Below are 23,681 nucleotides of genomic sequence, written 5' to 3'. Positions count from 1 at the left end.
GTAGTAACGGTGAAATATATGTGAACGAGTGCTTTTACCCGCGCTTTCTGAACAAAGCTCGCATGGTGCAAAAAAGCTCGCAAAGCTCGCATCCTCAGTGTGCTTTATGAAGTGCTTGCCCCCTCACGGTGCCTAACGCCCGTTTGTGTTTGTGCTATTACTGTTGACGCTGCTTACGTTGACCTCGTGATTAGGCCCCTCAGCATCAACTGTGCTAAAAATGTATACTCGTGCCTTGCTCTATCGTGTGCATGACGAGAGGAATCACCGTGTTGTGGGCGCTGAGTTGTTTCGCCACGCCAGTGGTCCTTCCTCGAGGCATGAAAATAGTCCTTTTCGAGGAATCTTCCTGCAGCTCCATAGCGGTACTCAGAGCGCAGCCCGCCCCTGCTTACTCTCCTTGCAATTATCGGCCTTCTGAAGAGCTGATTCTCGGTATGATGAGCAACTCTCTCTGTACATATGAGCGTCAGGCACTGGTACAAGTCCGGTCCCGACATGTTGCTGCATTAGATTTTACTCACGGAGATGCGCCACTTCATTTACCCTCATCACGAGCTCGCCACTCAATTGATACCGGCTCAGCACCCCCATTCGCCAGAACCCTACCGCGTGTTATCCCCCGAGCGCAAAGTTATCGCAGAAGAAGTCAAGGAAATGATGAACAAAGGTGTCGTTTAAGATTCGTCCATCCCATGGGCAGCTCCAGTAATCCTCGTCCGCAAAAGATAGCTCCTGGAGATTCTGCGTAGATTACAGACGCCTAAACGCTGTGACGAAGAAGCATATCTACCCACTACGGCGAATCAACGGCGTCATCGATTGCCTAACGCTGCTTCTTATTTTTCGACGCTTGATCTACAATCAGGGTATTCCCAAATACCTATATGGAATCTAAAGACAAGGACAAGACGACTCATCTGACCCCAGATGACTTATTCGAATTTGTTGTTATGCCTTTTGGTCTCTGTAATGCTCCCGCCACCTTAGAAAGATTCATGGATATGATATTACGTGGCCTAAAGTTGAAGATATGCATGTGTTATTTGGATGATGTAATCTTTCTCCGCACGTTGGGGGGAGGGGAGAACATAACTCCCTAACGCCTGAGCCTTGTTCTGAGTTGCACCGAAAAAGCCGGAATAGTTTCAACTGAAAAAAGTGTCGGTTTGGCGAGCGTCAAACATTGGTTCTGGGACATCTAGTCGACAAGAATAGCATCAGACCCGATCCTGGTAAGATTGAAGCAGTCAGCTCCTTCAAACCACCGCAGACAGCACGAGAACTTCGCTCCTTCATTGGCCTATGTTCTTATTTTTATCGTTTTGTACGCCGATTTGCCGATATTGTTCACCGATTGACATGTATTCTGCGACAGAGTGCAGCCTTCATATGGACACCGGAGTGTAACGCATCATTCTTGCAATTGAAGTTTATGCTAACGTCAGCACCCCTATTGCGTCACTTCGACCCATCCTGCCCAACTGAAGTTCGCACCGATGCTAGTGAAATCCGAATAGGAGAGGTACTTGTACAATGTCACAACAACGCCGAACATGCCCTCGCATATGCCAGTCGTTGTCTGAGCAAGTCAGAGCGCAATTATACGGTTACGGAGCAGGAATGCCTGGCAGCTGTTTTTACCGTACAGAAATTTCGCTGTTATCCTTGCGGAAGATCATTTAGGGTAGTCACCGATCTCTTTATGCTGCTGGTTGGTTTGCGTGATCCCTCAGGGTCGACTCGCGCGCTAGGCTCTGCGCCTTCAGGACTATGACTTCGTGGTATCATACAAGAGTGGACGTCGTCATGCCGACGCCGACTGCCTTTCTCGCATTCCTTTTGCGACTTCCGACTGCGAAGCTGAAAATTTTGATGATTGTCTCGCAGCCATTACTCGCACGTTCCCCGAAGCGACAGCATTTCAGAGAGAGCAACGCAGTGACCTCAATCTGGATCCGTTGTTTGACCCAGCTCATACTTATCAAAGCCGCGGTCGCTTCACCATTTGTGATTAGTGGCTCTATAAAAACAATTACTCTGGGAACGGAGCGCGTTTTCCTCTAGTTGTTCCCGAGAGTCTCCGCTCTGACGTCTTACGCGTCATGCACGACGATGCGACATCTGGTCATTTCGGTTTCGTGCCAACCCTACACCGTACGCAAGAGCGATCTTACTGACCCATCATGTACCAGACAACCAAACACTATGTCGCTAATTGTGAAACGTGTCAACGTCGCAAAGGACCAACCACCGCTGCACCAGGTCCCTGCGGCCACTGACACCGCTCAGTACTCCTTTCGAGCAAGTTGGCATTGATCTTCTGGGTCCATTCCTGTTATCTAACAATAATAACCTTTAGATAATCGTTTGCGTGGACCATCTGACATGGCACGCAGAAACTGCAGCCATACCCTCTTCCACCGCTGCCTTCGTGGCGCTCTTCCTCCTGCGTTCTGTAGTCCTTCGTCATGGCCCGCTGCGTGTTATCATCAGTGACCGTGGTCGCCAGTTCACTGCGGACGCCGTTGAACAGCTAGTTCGTCTGTGCATTTTCCGTCACACCTCGCCGTAACATCCAAAGACCAATGGCCTTGTTGAAAGGACGAAGCGAGCACTGACCAACATGCTTGTCATGTACGTTTGCTCCAATCACAAGAACTGGGATGACGTGCTGCCCTTCATAACTTACGCATACAACACGGCGAAACACAAAACCACGAACTACAGCCTATTATATCTCCTCTATGCAAGGTTACCGGGAAGCTCTCTCGATACTTTCTTAAACTTTATTCTGTAGGACGACGATTTGGTGTCAAAGACTGTTTGCCTCGCTTGAAGACGCCTGCCGAATAGCCCGTCTTCGTACTTTGGCCTCGCAACACTGATCATGGGGCTGTTACGACGAGCGTCACGAACCAGTATCGTTCGCCAAAGGGGACTTGGTGCTTCTTTGGACACCGCAACGGAAGCGGGCCTTGTGTAAAATATTCCTGTCCCACTATGCCAGCCCATACGTTGTCCTGCCAGGGGTGGTATTCTGTAAGAGTTTACTTAGTGGAGTGTCAATTTCGGCTATCGCTGATTGGCTGCTGCTTGACGTGCAGGAAGGTGCCAGACAGTCTCCTGCCTGTACGTCAAGCAGCAGCCAAGAGTGTTTGGGTGAACTTTGTTAAGTAATAACTCGCCTCCTGGGAAATGGCCGGCGATCAAGCAGAACGCAGGTGACTAATATTGCTCGCCTGCAACGTTTTTACCCTACTGATCCTTCCTGACTCGCGCTACGGGCTTCGTCTGCTTGGATGGGGGGGGGATGTAACGAACATACAAGAAGCAGTTGGGAAGAAGGGAAGAACGAAGTGCTTGGAGGCCGGATTGCGCGGTCAACATCATCCATCTCCTGCAAATAAAGCCATTTCTTCACAACTCCCCGTAACAATATATTCAAAGCAGGACTAAAAGAGATGCCTAGCACATGCGGAACAAAACGGACAACGAAAATACTATAAAAACTTGATATTTATTTTAACATAAATACCAGCTCTCACTTTACCTACCAAAGGAGATTTGCTGGAATTACTGATTACGGATTTCCGCAGTGCCATGTGTAAACAGGGTATTGTACGCTGCAATGCCGCTATATGCTAGCTGACACTGGGGCACGTGTCCTCGAACGTGGTCACCCCAAACCCACATCTCGCATTCATTTTTGCCTAAAAAAGAAAACAAAGTGCCATTAGATCAATCTACATAAAGATCACTTACCAAATATAACAGAGGGTAAGAACACTGGGCTATAGAAGTAGAGCACTGTCACGAACATGTGACTTTCGGCCACATACCTACGCATTGTTACTGTGACTCATGCTACACGGCTTGGTAGAAAATAATGTTATGTCAGAAAAGTAAACGTCTAACACCCTGCTCTGTCGATATTAGTAGCGGGTCAAACTTATATTAACATCAGCAAAAGCAAACACGTGTTGAATGCCAGTAGGCGAAACAAACTGGTCCTAAGCAGTAAAACGACCGAGCATTATGAGGACCGAGTGGCTCTAAAATTCATAACACCTCATGAGGAAAAGATGAGTAACAGCTAAAAAAACGGGACGTGCAGACTGTCTCAGTCTGCACATTCGTTCTTTGCGCTGTTACTCGTTTTTTTCTATTTTCAGACAAATAACAACCGATCCAAGTTAGCGCTTTATTACCTCATGCTGCGGGCAACGAACGATAATTCAAATTTAACTACTCCCATTAGTGTTTCTTGTATAAATAATCATAGACGAGGCTCACATTTATACAGCTTTGATAATCTTTATAAAGGTGTTGTTAGGCCGCTCGTTTCTCAAACGTGCAGAACGGGCGGGTTTGGCTGCATGATTGTTTTGTATATACGTTCGCAGTGCCGCGAGTTGTCCACGTGTTTTGTGTATCGGGAGGGGTACACTGCCCAACGCGTTCGGACAGCAACCGTTTCCGATTTTGAGGGATCGGACGGCCCGCGTGCATGGTGCAGGATGACGAGCCGCGGCGCGCGCTGGGGTAAGGGGGGGAGGGGGCCGCGGTGCGGATGCGTAAAACAGATCGGAGAACGCGGTCTTGCGCGCACTTGGTTGGCATTCCTCCGATGGTCATAATAGGTCCACGCAGACAAACCTCGAGTGGGACTGCTGTATGCGGCGTTGTGGCGCCGGCTCCCGAGTTCCCTGCTGGCTAGAGACGCCGCCGAGGTTTAGAGGGGCCTAGCGATGCTGACCACGTGTTCCGTGTACGGAGTGGGGGTCCACTCCCCTACGCGTCCGTGCGGAAACCACGTTGATATTGTTTTGAGTGTAGGAGAGCCAGCCTGGTGTCCAGTGGCAATTTGCAGTGCGCGCCGTAGAGGCGCGGTGCGCATGCGAAGATCGCGTTCGGAGAACGTCGTCTTGAGAACACCGAGTCTTGATACCGCCAACGGTCATTATTTTGCCACGTGGACAATCCTTGAGCGGGGACTGCGATACACGGTGTCGTGACACCAGTTCCCGAGCCTTTGTTGGCTAGGGATGCCACCGAGTTTTGAAATGACCTAGCAATACATCGTGCGTCCCGGGCGTGTTTGCTGAGGCCGTCATTGTTCATGTGGAAATAGGAGAGGGAAACGAAGTTGTAGGAAGAAGGTAAACATGGTTGTTTTCCAATGCATTTAATTTTAAGAGTAAGCCCATCCATTCGGGTTGTGGCTCAACAGACTTTCAACTCTCTATGGAAACAGCTTCTGTGGGATGGGCCAACGGCCCTACCAACCTTGTTCTTCGTCTCTTTCACCTCTAACAATCAAGACGAGGCGCTTGTTTCTCAGTCTAGGCTGTAATCACTAAACCTGATTGATCAGTTAAACTCCGTACGATGCAACGCTGGTCTGGGCCGTAACCACTTTGTGGTAGAACAGGTGAGCCTCGGTTGGTCGTATGTAGTGACGGTTCTACCTAGGCTCTTACTTAAGAAAAAGTAGAAGAGCAAGGCGCTGTTTACTTGTATGTTTTGCGTCAGTGTTCTTTTGCTAACTATGCATTTGACTGTGTAAATATTTTGGTTACAGTATATCTTCAAGTCTTGTTACCTCCAACCGGCCTCCTGATTTGTCAACGCCGATAATCACCTTGAAGAGACTTTAATAGACTTCAAGGACAAAGAACAAACTTAACTGGTGTTAAACGGTGTTAATAAATGTTGTTAAACTGAGCGGACTTAAGAAAGAATAAAAAAACACATTACCGGATTGCAAAGACAACAGGTTGTTGCAAAGGCCTGAAACAATGACACCTAAATACGATACGCTATAAATGTACCAATCCTCTGCAAACAGTAGATTTACTTTGTTACTTTTGTCCATACATTGTCTGTTGCATTTCCATCGTTAGGGGGTCTTTGTTTGAACGCGATAACATGCTCTATGATGTTGTCAGTGCCAAAGATGTTTTTCGAAGCGCTGCCAGAGCTGACATTCAGCCATTCTGTTTCGTAATCGTACCTGTTTGTATCGCGACAAACGTATTTTATATGAACTTTCACTTTTCACGACGACGTCCCCATCCCTACAATTGGTGAAGGTGCGATGTGACGAACGCCGCGTGACCTCGCTCGTAGTAGTCGGTACTTAAGTGTTTCCGTATATCGGACAAGCCTCGTACTGTTCAGCAATGTGTACATCAATGATTATTGTTTCACATTTTTTATAACCAGGAACGCACTCTTGTCCGGATAATGTCGACAAATACTGCCTGGCCATTATGAACCTGGAGCCATCTCAACCGCTGGGAACCGACTCTTAAACTAGTGACTGTGTTTTGCACCCTAAACGGACGGCGAAGGAACGACGAGAGAACCGTGAAGACCACCCTGCTGTCAAATACGAAACTGATCTTTTTCCTCACTGAAGTACAAAATATTCTGAACTGTTATACACTGAAATTCACTAAAAAAATGTTAAGCTACATTGCAATTAACTCCTGCAGGCTTGCAGATCTGAAAAGGCCAACAGCACTGCCTCGGCCGAATTGTTCAAACTACTCATCTCGATCAACATCCTAAACATTGAAACACTCAACAAAGTAAAAACGGCCTTACAAGGTCGTTTTTACAAATGACGTGAAATAAGTATCTGTATAAATTACTCTTTAAAAACAAAACAAGGTAGGCACCGGCAGAACGCGTGGTGTTTTCACCTGAATGCAGTCTTTCCACTATTGCCTAATCAAAATGTCGCCTATTCATTGTCAATACAGACCAACATACCATCTGCTAGCCATGTAAGCTCAAATACTTGAGTAACCGGTTTATCAGATGGCTTTGCCAATGCCAGAATGTTGACTTGTGGCGACGTACATGTCGTGTCCATTAAGCCATGTTCCCCAATTTATGCTTCGCCACCAAGGTGGTCTGAGTAACCTCCCCGATCATGGCGGCGATTTCTTTTTTACTATATCATATTTACTTGACATCTGCACCAGGCAGCCTTACGATGTTGCATTGCGGCTCGTGATCAAGTGTTTCGGCTCTGGCAAGCATTGCTATCAATGACATCCACGTCAAAAGGAAGGGAGCATGTTTGCAAGACATGTAAAACGATATTAAGGAGCGTGGTAGAATAGCTGCTCTTACACCATTCCTTGGCCTCCTGACTTCGCACTGAAATACACGGATTAACCGACGTCGAAATCATGCAGAGGCGCCCACTAACACTTTGATGAAGCACAGAAGACTCCGGATAAACAAAAGTCGCTTAAACAGAAATTCCGAATAAATAAAAAAATGGTAATAGCATTGGTTGGCCGCCATAGGGCGGGGGATATAAAGTTTCCGAACTTGGGTTAAATGGAGCTCATCTTTTTGTTAACGCCGGCAAGCATAACTTCAACCACAACTCCCACTTATATCTTATGGGCGTACAGAAGAAGAAAAATATGACAGAAAAGTAGCAGAAGCGTGCTAACATGCAGAACAACACCCCAAATTCCTGTGACGCTGTTTCTTAGAGCAGCTGCAATAATGTCATTTGTCTGTAATTAAGTGACGGACTTCTACTAATTTCAAAGCTTTCGGTGCCTGTCAGCCTTCGAGTTTCCCTCATTTGTTGCTCAAATGAAATCGCTGCCTCTCTGGCATTTTATGTTCTGCGAGTAAATTGGGGTTATTTCTTCGATTTTATATAACGGGCCTCTAAATCGCCGAAAACGAGGGCTTAGTTACGCTCAATTACTTTCGCACTGAGCGCAAACTTCAGATTTTGTGGACATATAGCCCCTAACATTTTTCCGGTGTCCTTGAGAAATCAACTTCCTGAATGAGCTAGTTTTTTTTTCGAAAATCCATGATAAGCTGGCACATTACGTTTTTCAGTGCTACTGATCGCATTAACATGTTCACTTCATAAAATTATATGACTATGCTACAAAAAATTAAGGAAGTCCATTACATCAGGCACTTGTGGGAATTTCATGCATATTAAAGATGTCGAAGCAGCGACGGTTTTCTACCACCAGAACTTCACTACGATGTCATGGTCCCGGCACAGGAATAGAATACTATAAACTAGGTAGAACCTTGCAGTGAGACAGCCCCTATATTTGTTCCCAGCGCCAGTGATAGAAACCTTAGATAGTGCCCTCAATACCTGTTCTGAAGAGGCTGTTGAAATTATTATCGGAGAAGTTAGTGTGAATATATAATTCTGTTGACGAAGAAACGATAATACTGTTGCAGAGCGCGTTTCTGTTTCAAAAAAGATGACATGAGATGCAGTGGAAAGTCTGCAGAGTCCTGTTGGACGCTAGGAATACACATAAATAATGAAAATACTTTCGCACATAAACACAATCTTAAACAAAATAAGCTACAATATTAGGAGGAGCAAGTATACAACATTTATCTACAAATAATTCCGCGCAAGTATACTACAGGCAAATCTTTAAAAGCGTAACATATTGCGAAATGCCTTGCCTTCATATGGCCGATTGAAAACTGCACAGTGTTCCACAGGATGCCAAAAGAGCAAGGTGTACTCAATGCCATGCGTTCCTGAAATAAATCGATAACAATAGAGTTCATAAATTAAACATAAGGGTCCACCGTATCATAAAATGAGGGGTGACTGTTCTTGAGATATGTTACGGACACAGTTTTTTATAATATTATATTGCTAGTAAGTTTCCAATATGTATTCTAGTGTACTAAACGAAAACATGTTAGAGGGGCCTACTTGTTATAAATAAAACGGAAAACCTAAGCTGAAGCGTGTATTATCCAAAAACACGCATTGTTTACCTTCGTATTTATTATCTGCATACATGCACACAATATGCAGAGTTTTTTAGAATATCAAATATATAATAAATAATATTATTGAAGAGTATTTGCAATGACATATTTTTAGGTGGAGGTAGGAACTTATGGGTGTCTCGAAATACCCAGAACTCCTGGCGGTTACTTGGCACGCCTCACCAGGGTGTTGGCCACCAATCTGCACCCCTTAGGAATCCCAAAAGTCTACCGTTTTGTGGACGCTGTCGTGGTGCTCTTGTCCTGTCCTGACATACCAGTAGGCGAAATGATTGACACAATTTACAAGGTATTCTGCTCAACCATTTTTTGTTGAGAGATTGAGATTGCAGCCCTTCGGAATGCCCTTGTTAGTTCATGTCCGCATCAAGAAGTACACAGTTTCGGCTCTCAAGTGAAGAGACTGCTAGAAGCTGTACTTCCACAAGCGCTCCATGGGAGCGTCGCGCAACCGCTTCTGGAAGAAAAGAATCGAAACCTGATAAAAAAAAGTCGGAAGCATGTCAACGGGGGTGCGTCCACATATGTGCGACGTGTTCCGTGTGTTCAATATAACGGCAGGCCACGCCGGCGTGTGTGCCAACCAGGTTGGTCAAAATTTTCAGGCTTGTAATTTCAGAGGAGCTTAAACCTTTCTCGTATTTTAGTTCGCACCATACACAGTACATCACCTGCACCACTGAAGTGTTCTGTGACATTCCTCTGCCATGCGGCCGGCCCTATATTGGACCAAGCGGCCGCGGGAATATGTGAGTTCTTGAAGAACTTGAAGAGACAACCACCTCGTTCTACTATTGCAAATACTGAGGATGCTTTCCAGGTCTCAGTGATACAGCCATTCTAAAAAGTATAGCGAGTGAACAAGCGAAATGTGGGAAGCACAAAAATAGCTAAAAAATCTGCGAATCCCATGCGATGCGGCAATCGGTGTAAGCGAAGCTTTCATTAGTGTGTGGCGAAACGGTTCGGCGTTCCAGCTGTGTCTGCGCGCCACGGCGGTGTTTATCATTGTGCCGGTGAAGGTAAGAACACTCTTGCCAACAAGCTAGATGAAATATGTGTGCACACCAATGGGGGTCGGTTGCTGTAATGTGTTTCGACTGGAAACATTTAGGCCATGCTTTACCGCATCTGGTGCCCCGGAAACCGGACATACCGCACCGCCATGGCCGACCAGGAAGCCCTAGCCGCTCTTCGCCAACAAGGGCAGCAACTTCACGAGCAACTGCTGGCCCAGCAACGGCTGATTCAGAACCAAGAGCAGCAACTTCAGAAACAGCAGCAGCGGATCCAGAACGATTCCGCACAGCCCCACCTGGGCCACGCCCCCCAAAGCTCCGCTTCAGCGGTCGCCTCAACGCAGGCGCTGCTACCAGTGCGGCCGTCGCCGACCCAGACGTCTGTCGCATCGCGGCGATGCTTCCACCGTTTCGGACAGACTCGCAGGAAGTGTGCTTCGCACAAGTAGAGGCGCAGTTTTCCCTGGCACGCATCACCCAGGATCAGACGCGCTACGACTACGTCGTCGCCCATCTGGACTCTTGCTATGCGACTGAGCTTCGGGACATACTCGCAAGTCCTCCGGGTGACGATTGTTACTTGCACCTACCTGACGACGGAACTTATCTGACGGCTTTCACCTTCAGAAGATCACAAAGTACGTGAAGTACTTCAGCAAGAAAAGCTCGGTTTTCCGCAAGCGATCGCAGTTCCTGCTCCGTATGCGTGCCCTTGCGGGCAACACGCGGGTTGACGACTCCCTCCTGCGAATTACTTGCCTCTAGCGCCTACCGTCACGCGCACAACCCATGCTCCAGGTTCAGCGGAACCTACCGCTGGACCAGCTCAGCCATATCGCGGACGGAGTCGTCGAAGTCTCTCTATTATTGCCACCACTCACATTCGATGCCGTTGGCGCCCCACAGCCCAACCAGACCTCGCGCGCTATAACGACGACATCATCCGACCGCTGAACTCAATTCAATAGTACCTGAATCAACGACCGCTGTCGCGTCCCCGCAACCGCTCCCAAAGCCACGACCGCAACGCCGACTCATCGCATCGTAATGATAAGGGGCGCTGCTACTACCATCGTCGCTTCGGTGACAGGGCCCGGAAATGTCAACCACCTTGGTCACCCGGACGTCAGGGAAGCTGCAACGGCCGTCGCATTTTTGTCAACGACCATGTCACTAAGCGGCGATTCCTCATCAATTGCGGCTCCGACGTTTGCTGCTTTCCACGAGCCTTCCTTCCCGACAATCGCCCTTGCACGTCCTTTAACCCTTTGTCAGGCGCGAGAAATCTACTCATAGTTTCAGCTATACCTTTCCCCAAATGAACTGTACCACATGGAAGAACAGCAAAAAAATTCCTTTACACGAATATTATCATAAAAATCTGCGGGACAACGCATGTCCCACAGATAACTTGAGGCCATGAGCGAAAGTGGGACACACGTTGTCCCTCTGCACACTTTGGGCTTCATCGTTTCAGGCTCTGGGGTGATATACGGCTTCTTATGGAAGGGTTGAAAGCAAGCAATGCAATGCAATGCAATGCAACACACAAGCATTGTGCATGTTTCCTGCGAAGTATTTTAGCACCACTGGCACCTTTTGCGCGTAGTGGTGGCGCACGGGTAGTGCCCCTGCCCGTTGAACCAAACGTCTGTTAGCACCGCTGTCATAATTCAGCAGTTCTTGATTGTTCTCTTGTGATATACTAGACTGCGCCGACCCTTGCGAAAGCTCCTCCCATTGAAGAGCTGTCTGTACAGTATTGCCGGAAAGAACAGGTATTTCATGCCATTTCTGCAGTTGTACTGGTCGTCTTCAACCACTGTGTTCCGCATATTTGCAGGTAGCTGAAAACAATGGCTCAGTCTCATGCCAAACCTGTCTACAATTGATCGAACTGCATTACTGGAGTGCAAGAAGTAATTTTTGCGCTTACCGGTCAACTTATTCGTGGCGCAAGAGCAACGAAATTCACGCGCTTGAAGAGTGACTACAGCCAAAAAAAAAAGCAAAACAACTCGAACTGTTAGTGAAACCTACCAATTCAAATAAAAACTTTAAATTACAGTTGCTTTATCTTCTAAGAGATGGCGCAACCTGTTTCTGTGGGGCTAAATACGTCCCTCTGCGCACTTGGGGCAGCTTTCGCTTGTGGTTCCAGGCAGGACATATATGTCCCAGTGACCAACAAAGGGTTAAGTTAAGTGCTTCCAGTCACTCGAGCATTAAGACCTACTGCTCGCTCCGCCTAAACATGAACCTCAAAAACCTACGCCGCCAAATTCCATGGAGTTTCGTCATCGCCGACGTTGCAGTCAATCATCGGGTCCGACTTCTTGGCATACTGCAATCTCCTACAGACTGCCGACATGACCGAGTTACTGACGCCACAGCAGGGCTCTCCTCGCCGGGCCAGCCTACGACCACCCAACAACCCAGCATTAAGGTGCTTGCCTTCAAAATCAATCGCCGTACCATGCCCTCCTCGCAGAATTCCCCGAATTGACTTGACGTTGTGGGCGTCCTCGAGAGATGCGCCACACAACCGTCCACTATATCTGTACTACTCCGGCCCTCCGGTCTCCTGCCGCACCCATCGCCTAGTTCCGGACCACCTGCGAATCGCCCAAGCCGAGTTTGAAGCCATGCTCTGCGAAGGAATTTCCCGCCGCACGAAAGGAGCTTACGGCCTCATCGCTTCATGTGGTGCCAAAGAAGACCGACGGCCCATGACCCTGTGGAGATTATCGTGCCCTCAACGCCCGCACCATCCCCGACAGATCTCCCGTCGCCATATACAGGATTTGCGCACCGCTTACACGGAAGCACCGCCTCTTCAGTTGTTGACCTCGTAAAGGCCTACACGCACATTCATGACGTCCTAAAAGCCTGAATCATCACTTCCTTCGGCTTATTTGAATTTCCCTTCATGAGTTTTGGCCTCCGCAACGCGGGACAAACCTAAAAACGCTTCATCGACGACGTCGTCCGCGGCCTACACTTCTGCTTCGTCTACCTAGACGACATTCTGGCCCTATCTCTCAACGAGGAGGACCACTGCGAGCACCTTCACCAAATTTTCGAGCGCCTCGTCGACCACGGCTTACTCATCAACGTCCAGAAGAACACGCTTGGCGCCCCCGTCGCCATCTTCCTTGGCCAACAAATCTCTTCAGAGGGTACTAGATTCTTGCCTGACCGCATCCTGGCCTTTAAATACTACGCTCGGCCCACCACAACAAACGACCTCCGCCGTTTTCTTGGCATGCTCAACTTTTACAGACGATTCGTGCATAAAGCGGCCACATATCAGGCCCCTCTCCACGACGCGGTGGCTTGCCTACGAGGCAAACCAATCTGTCACTTGAACACCACATTTAGCACAAGCGTTCGAAGACTGCAAAACTGCTCCTATGCAACGTCACTCTGCTCTCTCAGTCCCAAGCCAGAGGCTTCGGATGAGAGAGGCTCGGCGCTCCTCACCGATGCCTCTAGCACCACTGTTGAAGCCTCCACCTGCAGCACCTGGACAAAAACTGGTATCCGTTCGCGTTCTTTTAGAAGACGCTCTCCAGCGCAAAGACATCCTCGTCCTCCCGCAGCATCGCCGATGTAACTTCGGCCTCGTGGGGAGACGACTTGGCCAGCCTACTATAGAGAGCTTCCTACTATCTACGTGGTGGTCTAGCACTTTCGCCACATCCTCGATGCACAGCACTGCACCATCTACACCGACCACAAACCTATCACTTACGCCTTCTCCCAACGCCGCGAAAAACCAGAACTTCCACCGGTCCAGCAGAATCAAGTGTCCTTTAATCGACCAGTTTACCACAGACATCCAGCGTATGAGCGGCAAAGATAAGGTGGTCGCCGACGCACTCTCCCGCGTATATATGCTGTCGAGTTGCTACTCGTGAAGACTTATGCCCTTGCCGACGCTCAGAAAACGGACGCCGAACACCAGCAGCTACTCGAGAATGGCTCTTCTCTTCGACTTCACGAAGTTGCCGTCCCTGGATTGATGGACACTCTCTACTGCGACATATGCGCCGGACAAATCAGACCATATGTGTCTTCTCTGCATCACCGCAGCCTTTTCAACCAGTTACACAACTTCAGCCATCCCGGCATGCGGCACTTTTAAGCGCAGGTAAACCGTGCCACCCCCCCCCCCCCTACTGATGCACAGGCTTACAAAAACCACCTATTTCATCGCCGGCTTTGCAGAACCCTCTGCCTGTCGTGTTGCAGTACACCGATCACAAAGCAATATTGGCAATCTGAGGCGAGAAATTTTCATGACCCAAACAAAAAGATGAAATGAAAACACCTTTAAATTTTATTATTCACAAGCCAAGAATGAAGTGCGAATACCGTTCTAAAATTTGGATCAAAATACGTCTGTGTTTTCAGAGACAACACTTCATTAGTCTTTTGAACAGTATTTCATGTCGAATCTTTCTGCGCGAACAGCTGAATGCAACCATGAAAAGACAGCCAGAAATCTGTTGTGAGCGCGAGGTTTATAAATGAAGGAACTAGAGAACAGATTTTGGTCTCACTAATGCTTATACGACAATGTTTTTCTACTAAATGAGCATATTGAGATTACAATAGCTAGTGCAGACAATTATTCATAGTATTTGTAGATACGAAGAAAGATGACGATAAAGTAAGCAGGAAGTTGCAAGGCAATGTTCTCAAGAAAGAAGGCATAGAAGCTGGTTTATTGGAGCGGTGCAGTAAGGTATGTTGGGAATACTTCGTACAAATCGCCTAGGAAAGATAAAAAGAGAAAGAGCTAGTTGAAATCAACTCAGGAATACAGCATTACTTCTTTCTATCTCCGTTGTAGTTCTCATGATACGTTAAGGGAATACAAAAAGCGATGATAACGCTTTAATTTCAACCTGACGCCTCACGTAAGCAGCTGGTGCAACATGTGGTCACGGAGCTAAACCAGGCGGACGACATAGTGGCCCTATCAATTATACAATTTCGGTCACTGGCTATGTATATGTGGTTAGGTACTATCGACCAAAAAATTTACAGACCAAGGGATCTGACGAAAAGCCCAATATCTCCGCAGCCTCAAAACGCAGCCTGGTATTCCCATTTCCAGCCTTTACTGGAATATGCAAACGACAATTTTACTGGCTACTTTAAGTGACTGCCGGGATATTTAGAGTTTTCTGAGATCCCGTTGTCCGTAAATTTTTTGGTCGGTAGTACATACCACAAGTCAGGTGAAGTTCGCAAGGAATACTAATCGCAATATTATGCAGTATAATCGTACTAGCAGTAATATTGAAGAACTAGACTTCTGCCCTTCGAATCACAGTACAACAAAATGTGTTCAATAACAGTAATGTCACTAGCTTTGTTTTTGAGACCTGAAGACAACAACGCAAATGAGCAAATGTTCGCATATGAATGATGCATCTGCATGCTATAGGAAAAATCCTGAGCCAACTCGCACGTTTTATTGGAATGCTAGCTTATTCACTGAGCCAGAGCGATGGGGAGTGTCCACCTTTCAAAGGCATTGGGGTTCAAGACTGATAGGAATATCAGCAGGTCAGCGGTGCACCTAAGCAAGAGCTGTTTATTGTATTGCTGGAAAGGAAATTGAGACATCTGGCCAATATCGAATGCGTCAAAGCTAACGTTACAGAATAAAGTAGGTGGCCAGTGCTAGAGGCAGCTGACATAGTACCTAAATGACTTACAACGGTTAGGTGACTATTTCTAGCCGCCCCTATTTAAAGGGTATGTGATTAGAAATCATCATCAATAAAGAGTGGCAGGTTTATAACTGATGTCGGTAAAAACTGTTCGCGGCGCGCACGACAGCCGACTCTCTGCATCGCCCAGTGGCCTAGAGACAAGCGTATTCGCGGCGTAAGCTTGCCTCTGAAAACGGAGGGAATTTGAACGCATGTTTCGTGTTCTATAATAAAGCTAAGCTTTCTTTGTCTACCGTTCCATGCTGTCGCCTCGATCGGTTGGTTGGTAGGGCGGTCGACGGTTGGTCGCTGATCTGCTTCTCGTCCAGTAGATCCGCATTCACGTTTAAAATAAATGAAGTGCGTCCCGTGGAGGAATTTGAACTTGTGTCCCAAAGAGAAGCAGCCCGATGCTCTAACCGTTAGGCCACAATAGAATTGTTTTTCTTTATTGCATGCTTTTTTATGATTCGACAGACCGCTGTTAACGTTACTGGTGGTTTTCTTGTTCTAACAGTTTAATGTACTAATATGGGAAAAAGGTTTCTCCATAATGTATATTTAGGATTTCAGTGTTTGCGTTCTTATACGATGAAAACATGGAAAAGGCACAGTGTTCAACACTACCTTGGTTCTGCATGAGCCGCATTATAGGTCCACTTTTGCTTTGATACAGAATTGCGTAGGCTTGCTGGCTTCTCCTGAAATGTGCATTCATATCAGATTCGCACACACCAAGAGTTTTATTATAAAGTGAAAATAAGGGTATGTAGCAAAATATATATTAAAGATGAGTCTCTGCAGCTGTCCAAGCAGGGCACATCTACCGCGAGCATAGTTTAAGCCGGGGAAGAAAAAAGAATTAACGGTAGTAGAGCATCAGAAGATAGGTAACACGGTTTTAAACACTGGCGCTGTCTTCTGGTGAGGACTGCGGGCATGACTGCGGGAGTGGGGAGAAATTGTGGCACTTGCGATGCGTGTTCAAACATTGTGTTTTGAGACACTGTTTCCGTATCTGCTGAGGTGTTTGCTTTAGACATGCTTTTACCTCACCTGATGAACGGCATGTACAAAAGCATGTACACGTTCGAGCGACACTGTGGACGTCGTTGGCGGCACCGATAACCAGCGAACGAGGAAGGTGCTCGTGCAAGAGCCCTGCGATCGACGTTCACGGAGACACAAGAAGTTTGTGTTTCCGTGGAGCGCATTCAATCTATAAGATGATGGTTTTAAAAAGGAAAATACCTTGCCCAGCTAGCATGCTCAGGGGGGTATTTGTTGTGTTGTCGTGAACTAGGTGATAGTGCGCGTCTTGCCTTCCCGCACTGCGGGCTTGCGATAACGTTTTCAGACCTTTCAGCGTCCTTATTTTGGTTTTCCTCGGTTGGCTTTCCAAACGGAAAGCCCACGGAGGTGAACACATACCAAAACTTTGTTTTGAATACGAAAGAAAAGTAAGCAGATAGTGTTCGAGTGCGCGTGTTGACTCCCTAACTTGTGAACCGATTTTTCCGTTATGCCAAATAAACAAGACTGGACGGAACTTGACCGTTTGGGTCGTGTGTTTTTCATGTACATGGACGAGCCGCATTCGAGTACACGTTGCCACCAAAAAGAGAAACCAGCATCTGACTACCGTGCACAGAAATGGAACTGCGCACGCGTCAATGCATCACTTGATTTTTTTTTTAATTTCTTTGGCGCCATGCGTCGTCGGTGCTTGAACGGCTATAATGCTACGATGCTCACACTCAGCTGCAACAGAAGCATGTTAAGTCGTTACTAACCGAGCTGGTGCCCCCATCAGCGATGTCATACATGGATATGCATATTATTGTGTATTCTCTACTGACAGTGAAAGAGAAAATATAAAGCGCCCGTAGCTGGCTGCACACGCGATATAAAATGTAATGGTTATATTTCGTACACACTCCACTGGCCCGCTAAATGGTGATGTTGCTGAGTGTGTCCCTAGTGTCAGTGTGATATCTTGCTCATACTTGCTTCGTGTCAATGTCTTTCGCAAACACGTAGTAGCTACTAAAGCTTTCCCTACGAATCCGTGCAGCGTGCAAAACTTATAAAATAGCTTTATGACAGCGAAGCTGTATATGACTAGGATCCAGAGATTTCTTCGTCTACAGCCCCGGCAGACAATTCAACCAATCCCAGCGGAAGGCGCGCGCTGCGTCCACCGTTGGGTTCCGTACAGCACCACCAGATGGCGTTCGCCTCCGCGCGTCCTTAGGGAGCCTACATTCAAGGCTGTTTTAGGGTTGTGACAACACCAACACTTTGACCGCTGTTTACCGCCAACTTTGGTGGGTAGCCATTTCGGACCCCAGTTTTTCGGCCTTTTTTTTGTCACGCTCTGATGTACTCATGTTGGCACGCGATCTATTAAAGTTCTTTAATTTAGTTTTGCGCCAATGCGCTCAAGAAACCTGTATACATCTTTAATATACTAGTTGCCTTTTCCTTTTATTTTAACACATCAAACTTACTTTTCTATTGCACGCCATGCCACACATATAAAGCATTAAGTTACAAGGCACGATGGCGTGCTTGTGGTAGTATTATCCCACGCCAAGAATGTGAACTGCATTAAGCATTGTAGTGGCCTTCCAGTTGTACATAATATATAAAGTTGTTTTTCGAAGTGGGCTGTAATAAAGACTGTCCTTACTAGTCGGTTTAACTAAAACGTAGACGTGCCGTGTACGGCGCTCAGACGCGCCATTTGTCTCTGGCTGCTGAGGCGAAAGTTTATTAAAAGAAGTTAATTAATTTCACGTCACCAAGGGTTGTGGGAAATGTGGTCGGTCGGCAGGTCTTTCGCCATTTTGTGCCCCAGATTTAACCCCCCCCCCCCAATTTAGCTGGCGGCGGCAAATACCCTTACAAAGGCTGTCACCACCCTAAAACGGCGTTGCATGTAGGCTCCCTACGCATCCTGGGCAGCGGCGCCACCGACCGTGCGGGGGAAAGAAAAAAAAAAAGAACTAGGAAGCTCGCCTTCGCGCATAGCGTTCACCGCGATCGTTTCCCGGTAAACGGTTTACCGGTTTACGCAAGCATTTCCTGGTTTCCGCAAGCGCTTACCGGTTTACAGTTGCATAAGCTGCAGTTGCCATGAAGCGGAAACTGTAGCATACAAAGCTGGGAGTGATGTCACTAAACTTTATATGTAAAAGAATAACCCGCCTAGCAAATGATTTCAATTGTCTTGTGATACCGCTGTGAAAAGGCAACGCGAGTTGGGACTGCTCTTCGGGAGTGAGGACTTCCGAAGAGGAGCTCGAATACCATGAGCGACGAAAGGAACAGCAACGTCAATTGGCACTCACGGCGTCGTGCTCAGGCTCAGCAGGGCTCAGTGGCCAGTCGGATCAGGTGATACCACAGCTTCGCTGGCAAGCCACCTGAACAACATGGATTGGAACTCCAATTTTGTACTCATGCCGATCGTGGTATGAAAAGAGCTTCGACGATCCAGCTGTCAAATCAGGCTAAAAATGCACTACAATGTATGGCGCTAGCGCGTGCGGCACCATTATGACAGCCGTCTTTAAAAAATCAGGGTAACGTGTAGCGTACGACGTCAAAACGGCTGTGAAGCAGACGACGCTATAGAGGTCCTGCTTTGTCCAGGGGGCGCTACGAAAATGATGCTAAAGAGCGCCCTCTGCCCCGGGCAGGTAGTACCAAGGTCGGGCGTTTGTTTCGGAAAGCATGTTTACAATATGGACCCGCCACTTTCGCTTGTGTTGTTCCACGGCTTGCAGGGAATATCGGCCGCCAAAGACTTGTTCAGGGGTGGCACGCTGCCTAAAGGCAAGAAATTATGCAACGCCAAATTCGTGTACGCCGTTAAAAAAATAAGCGGCGAAGTGTAAGCGTGGTGTCAATCGCAAGTGAAGCGAGTCGCGTAGCAAGTTGAACTTCAGGTAAGGTTTGCACGCTGCTAGATTCAGGCGCACAAACACGAGGAAATACGCCCAATAAGTGAATTCACAGCAGCGATAATCACACATTATGTGTACGGAGCGGCTCGAGCGCACACCGGTACCCGCTGCGCTGGCAGCTGTCTTTCGGCACACCGCGATCTACAAACTGCTCGATCGCACGACGAGCGCAACGCTCGGGCGGGCCTCCTGCAATCTTTGTTTACTACATGCCGCTAAACAAGTAATCATGTCTGCACTGTAGTAGCGACCGTTGGTCCCTTTAGCTACTTATGAATAACTGATGCAATGCATAATATGAGCTCGCAGTAACGTGCGTGCTAATCGCGCTGCAGCGCGAGCTCGTGCGCTGCTCGGTTGACGTAGCCTTTAATGACAGCGCTCGAACATCGATGTGCTGTAATCAATACTGCCTTGCTGCGCTACCTTTACGTGTTGGCTTCAGGTCAAGGATGATCACATTTAACTCTCTAACCTGTGCTGCTCGTAGTGGGGTAGGGAAGTTATCCAGCGCGTCCGACGCTCCGCTGCGTGAGGCATTGAAAAAAAGAACAGTAGAATCAGATGTTGGGATTCAGGACTTCTTGCTCGTGGCAGCCCACGACGCAGCAATAATGAGTGTCGCTTTTTTGAGGCTTAGCTAGGTCTCTCGGTTGGATGAACCTCTCCAATTCCTTCTGCTTCCAGCATTACGTCCCACGGCATACGGAGAGTCCGTTTTCGTAAAACTAGGCTACGGCCAGCTGGCAGAGTGGTCTGTGACAAGCGACAAGCCTTTTCGCAATCACAACAGGGCAGAAAAATATTAGAATCGACACAAAACGCAGGCTAGAAGCGGGCTTCGCTACTGCCAGGGCTCACTACTACCCAAGCTTGTAATACCCAACGAACTTTTCTTGTAGCCACCAGGCGCCGCTACTATACCTCAAACTCAAGCGCAAGAGGCCTATACAGCTCTGTTGAAGCAGACGGCGCCGCAGGGTGCTCTGCAGGGTGCTCACATATCTGTGATCTCAAATGTTATTGCATTAAAGAAGACGCGATTACCGCTATTCAGGTACGACAAGGAGGTTGCAGCACCTTGGGAACCAGCCATCCCAGGTGACTGACAGCCCCAAACGCTTTGTGGCACGCTGATGGCCGCACCGTTTCCGCAGTTCCCTCGGCATCATCATCATCATCATCATAATAAAAACATGGCGGACGCCTACAGCCGCTAAAAGTTATGGTCTATAAAACCTTTTCATGGTCATCTGTGGGTACGGCCATTTTCGATCACGTGGTGACGCGTGCATTGCTTGCCTGAGCTACCTCCGTTTCCTCCGTGTATACAATGTACGCCCATGACGGCCGGGGCGCCTCCGCAAACGTTTGTTTCGAAGGGTATCGCAGGTAGTGACTGGAAGACACGAAGCTTTGGCAACAGCTTCAGAGCTCAGGTAAGCGCGTTTAGAACTCATTACGCCTTGTCCAAACGGAGCAAGCAGCATATACGGTACTTCTACTAAAAGCGGGCCAAGCAAAGTAGAAAAGTTGGGCTAGGGCACGCTGTTGAAACGTTCCGCTTATGAATTAAGTCACGATCAGTATGTTTCACTCTTTGGTCTTTATTTGGCAAGCACTTTGAAGCAGCGGCTTGTCATGTATCTGACCCATGCAGTAAAGTTCATCGGTGCGATAAATATCTGATTGTTTATTTTATGCTTAATTGCTCGCGGTTGTGCTCAGTTGCGACAGATTTGTTCTCGATGCTCTCCAGGCTGGGAACGTGTGTGCTCGATACCTTGTGATCGCTTGTAGGAAAGACGTATTAGCGCTAGTTACCCGTTTACTTTGTGGGGCGTGACGAAGCGTTCAGCTTCGGACATCCGTGCGTTGTCGATGTAGTCGCCGTCACTCATGCTTCCGTGCATTGATTCAAGTGTGCGTCCATTCGCTTATTCTTGATACGTTAGTGATAGAGTGGGCATACGTTTCCGTGTGAGTAGGGGTGAATGTGCGTAGATAACGTGCGAGACACTAACTATGCCAGTAAGTAGCAGTACTTCCTTTTGTAACGACCGGTACTCACTTTTAAATTACCGACGTTCCTGGGTTGACGTTCCTTTCTTTGGACTTTAGAAATACGGCGCTGGCGGATGAATGACCTTTCATTGCAATAGCAATTATATGGACACTAGGCGGATTTCTGCCGTCGGCGACGTCGTCACTGTCGCTGTGAGGTTCCGTATAAAGTCGAAGGGCGATAACATCGTCGCCGCGTGCCGTATGCTGTATGTGCGAGGGAGAGCGTACGAGGGTGAGCCTGCGATCGCAGCCTAATTTCGTGCACACAAGGAAGGAAGGCAAACGGGAAGGAAGCGCGCCGTCTTCCATCACGCGCAACGCTCCAGGGGGAGCGTAGGGGGAAGGGGGGGACGCCCTTCACTACGACTGGATCGTCTACGAGCCGCTGAAAGGGCTGTGTAGTGACGCGTACTACTAGCTTTAGTGGCGCTTCCACTTGATCCGCTGGCTTGTCCACACGCTCACACGTGTCGCATGTCCCCACAGTTTCCCTTCAATCGCGGCACCTCGCTCCTCGCTCCTCGGACCACGGACTCATCATATCCTGGTGATACGGCTCAGGCACGATTAGCTGACCGGACTCGGCTCCCTTGCGTTGTAGACAATTTCGCCGCATTGCAACGCCTTCCTCTCGAAAGCTCCCATTGGATGTTTTGTACTATAGTGTCGTCGTTTCGCTGGGCCAACATGGTGGAAACAGTTATCTCTAGCCTCTCTGCCGTGGTCGCGACAAACGACTCGTCTATGGTTTCATTCTCGAGCGCTCTCTCTAGAGTTTCCTGCGCTTGCGCTTCGTCGAGGTGTCGCCTGCTAGGCACCTTCGCGGCTCCGGTGCTTCCGATTCCGGAATACCGTGTATCTAAATCATTGCTTGAATTTGTAGTTACTCGAAGTACCGCTTTCACAGCGATGTCACTCGGCTCAAACGCGGACGCATGTTCGATCTTCGCCGTCTCAGCGTGCTACTCCTCTGACTCGCGCTCCCCGCTTGAAACCGCTCTTTCTGCAACTAGTGTGTTTTGCAGCTTGCTCATTCGGCTTTAACTCGGACACGCGTGCGATCTCAGTTCACTGCGCCTCCGGCTCATGTTCGCTGCTTGTAAACGCCCGCTCTGGAAATAGTTTTTTGAACGAGCTCGTTAGGTTCTAACGCAGAGGCTCTCATGGTCTCTGCGCGATGCGCGTCGGACTCATGTTCGCTGCTTGAAACCACCGTCTCACGTACTGATTTCGCAGAGAGGTTCTTCAGCTTCAACGCGTGGGAGCTTTCGACCTTAGCACGCTGTGCTTCCGTTTCAGTTGCATCGCATGCAACTGTCCAATATGCCTTAGAAAGCACGGGTAACTATAGTTTTGATATAGCATGTGGTAAACTTTTTTTCATACGATGAAAAATAAAGTTTAAGGCCTGGGAGCGTCCCTCCCAAAAAGATGAAAACACTTACCATCTCGAATCAACCTCATAATGCTGGGTAATTAAATAAGATCTCGTTCCCTGGGTGCGTATTTCATCATACATGCAGGTGTGCTTATGTCCCAAAGTGCGCCTTTCGAAACTCCGATAACGAATCCAAACTTTCTGATGAGTACGAAGAGCCTAAAATAGAAATTATTAGATATGATTGTAACGTTCAGTACTGATTATATTTCGACAAAATTAGCTTTGCAGTACTTGTGAAACTGTACACAACTGCATTTGTATCGCTGTTTTAGGTATACAATGACCGCTCTGGAAACCGTACCAGCCGCGGTGTATTCACCTTAGTGCCATTATTAAGGCAAAGGCCTTATACGCCTCATAGTTCTTTCGACTCTCACGGTCCTCGAGCGACAACGCGGCGACTAAACGAAAACTACAAAAAGTCACGTGGTCACAGAGATGCGCTCGTGCCACTGCTCGCGCATTCGTCTTCTTCCACAGCTGGCTCCGATGCCACTCATCATGCAATGAACATAATGGTAATTAAGATATAGTTAATTCAGGCACTCAAACCCACCACCTTCGGTGGGAATCGAACCCACGTTCCCTGATGGGAGTTGAACCCGCGACCATTGTGGTTAATTAGGACGAA

General features: G+C 47.9%; 1 long non-coding RNA gene across 2 annotated transcripts; it reads right to left on the bottom strand.

The window, feature by feature from the left end:
• Window positions 1-3,546: 3,546 nt before the first annotated feature.
• On the bottom strand, window positions 3,547-23,202 carry LOC125946560 (uncharacterized). Of its 2 annotated transcripts, none has more exons than XR_007467663.1 (3): window positions 23,055-23,202; window positions 16,199-16,272; window positions 3,547-3,713 (listed from the first exon to the last, which is right to left on the bottom strand). It is a non-coding gene; the product is annotated as an uncharacterized LOC125946560 (long non-coding RNA). The 2 variants fall into 2 exon arrangements; XR_007467662.1 differs by lacking the exon at window positions 3,547-3,713 and adding an exon at window positions 8,385-8,562.
• Window positions 23,203-23,681: the final 479 nt, after the last annotated feature.

Source organism: Dermacentor silvarum, chromosome 7 (assembly GCF_013339745.2).
Source record: "Dermacentor silvarum isolate Dsil-2018 chromosome 7, BIME_Dsil_1.4, whole genome shotgun sequence".
Lineage (NCBI taxonomy): Eukaryota > Metazoa > Arthropoda > Arachnida > Ixodida > Ixodidae > Dermacentor > Dermacentor silvarum.
This window is presented reverse-complemented; position numbering and strand designations above follow the sequence as displayed.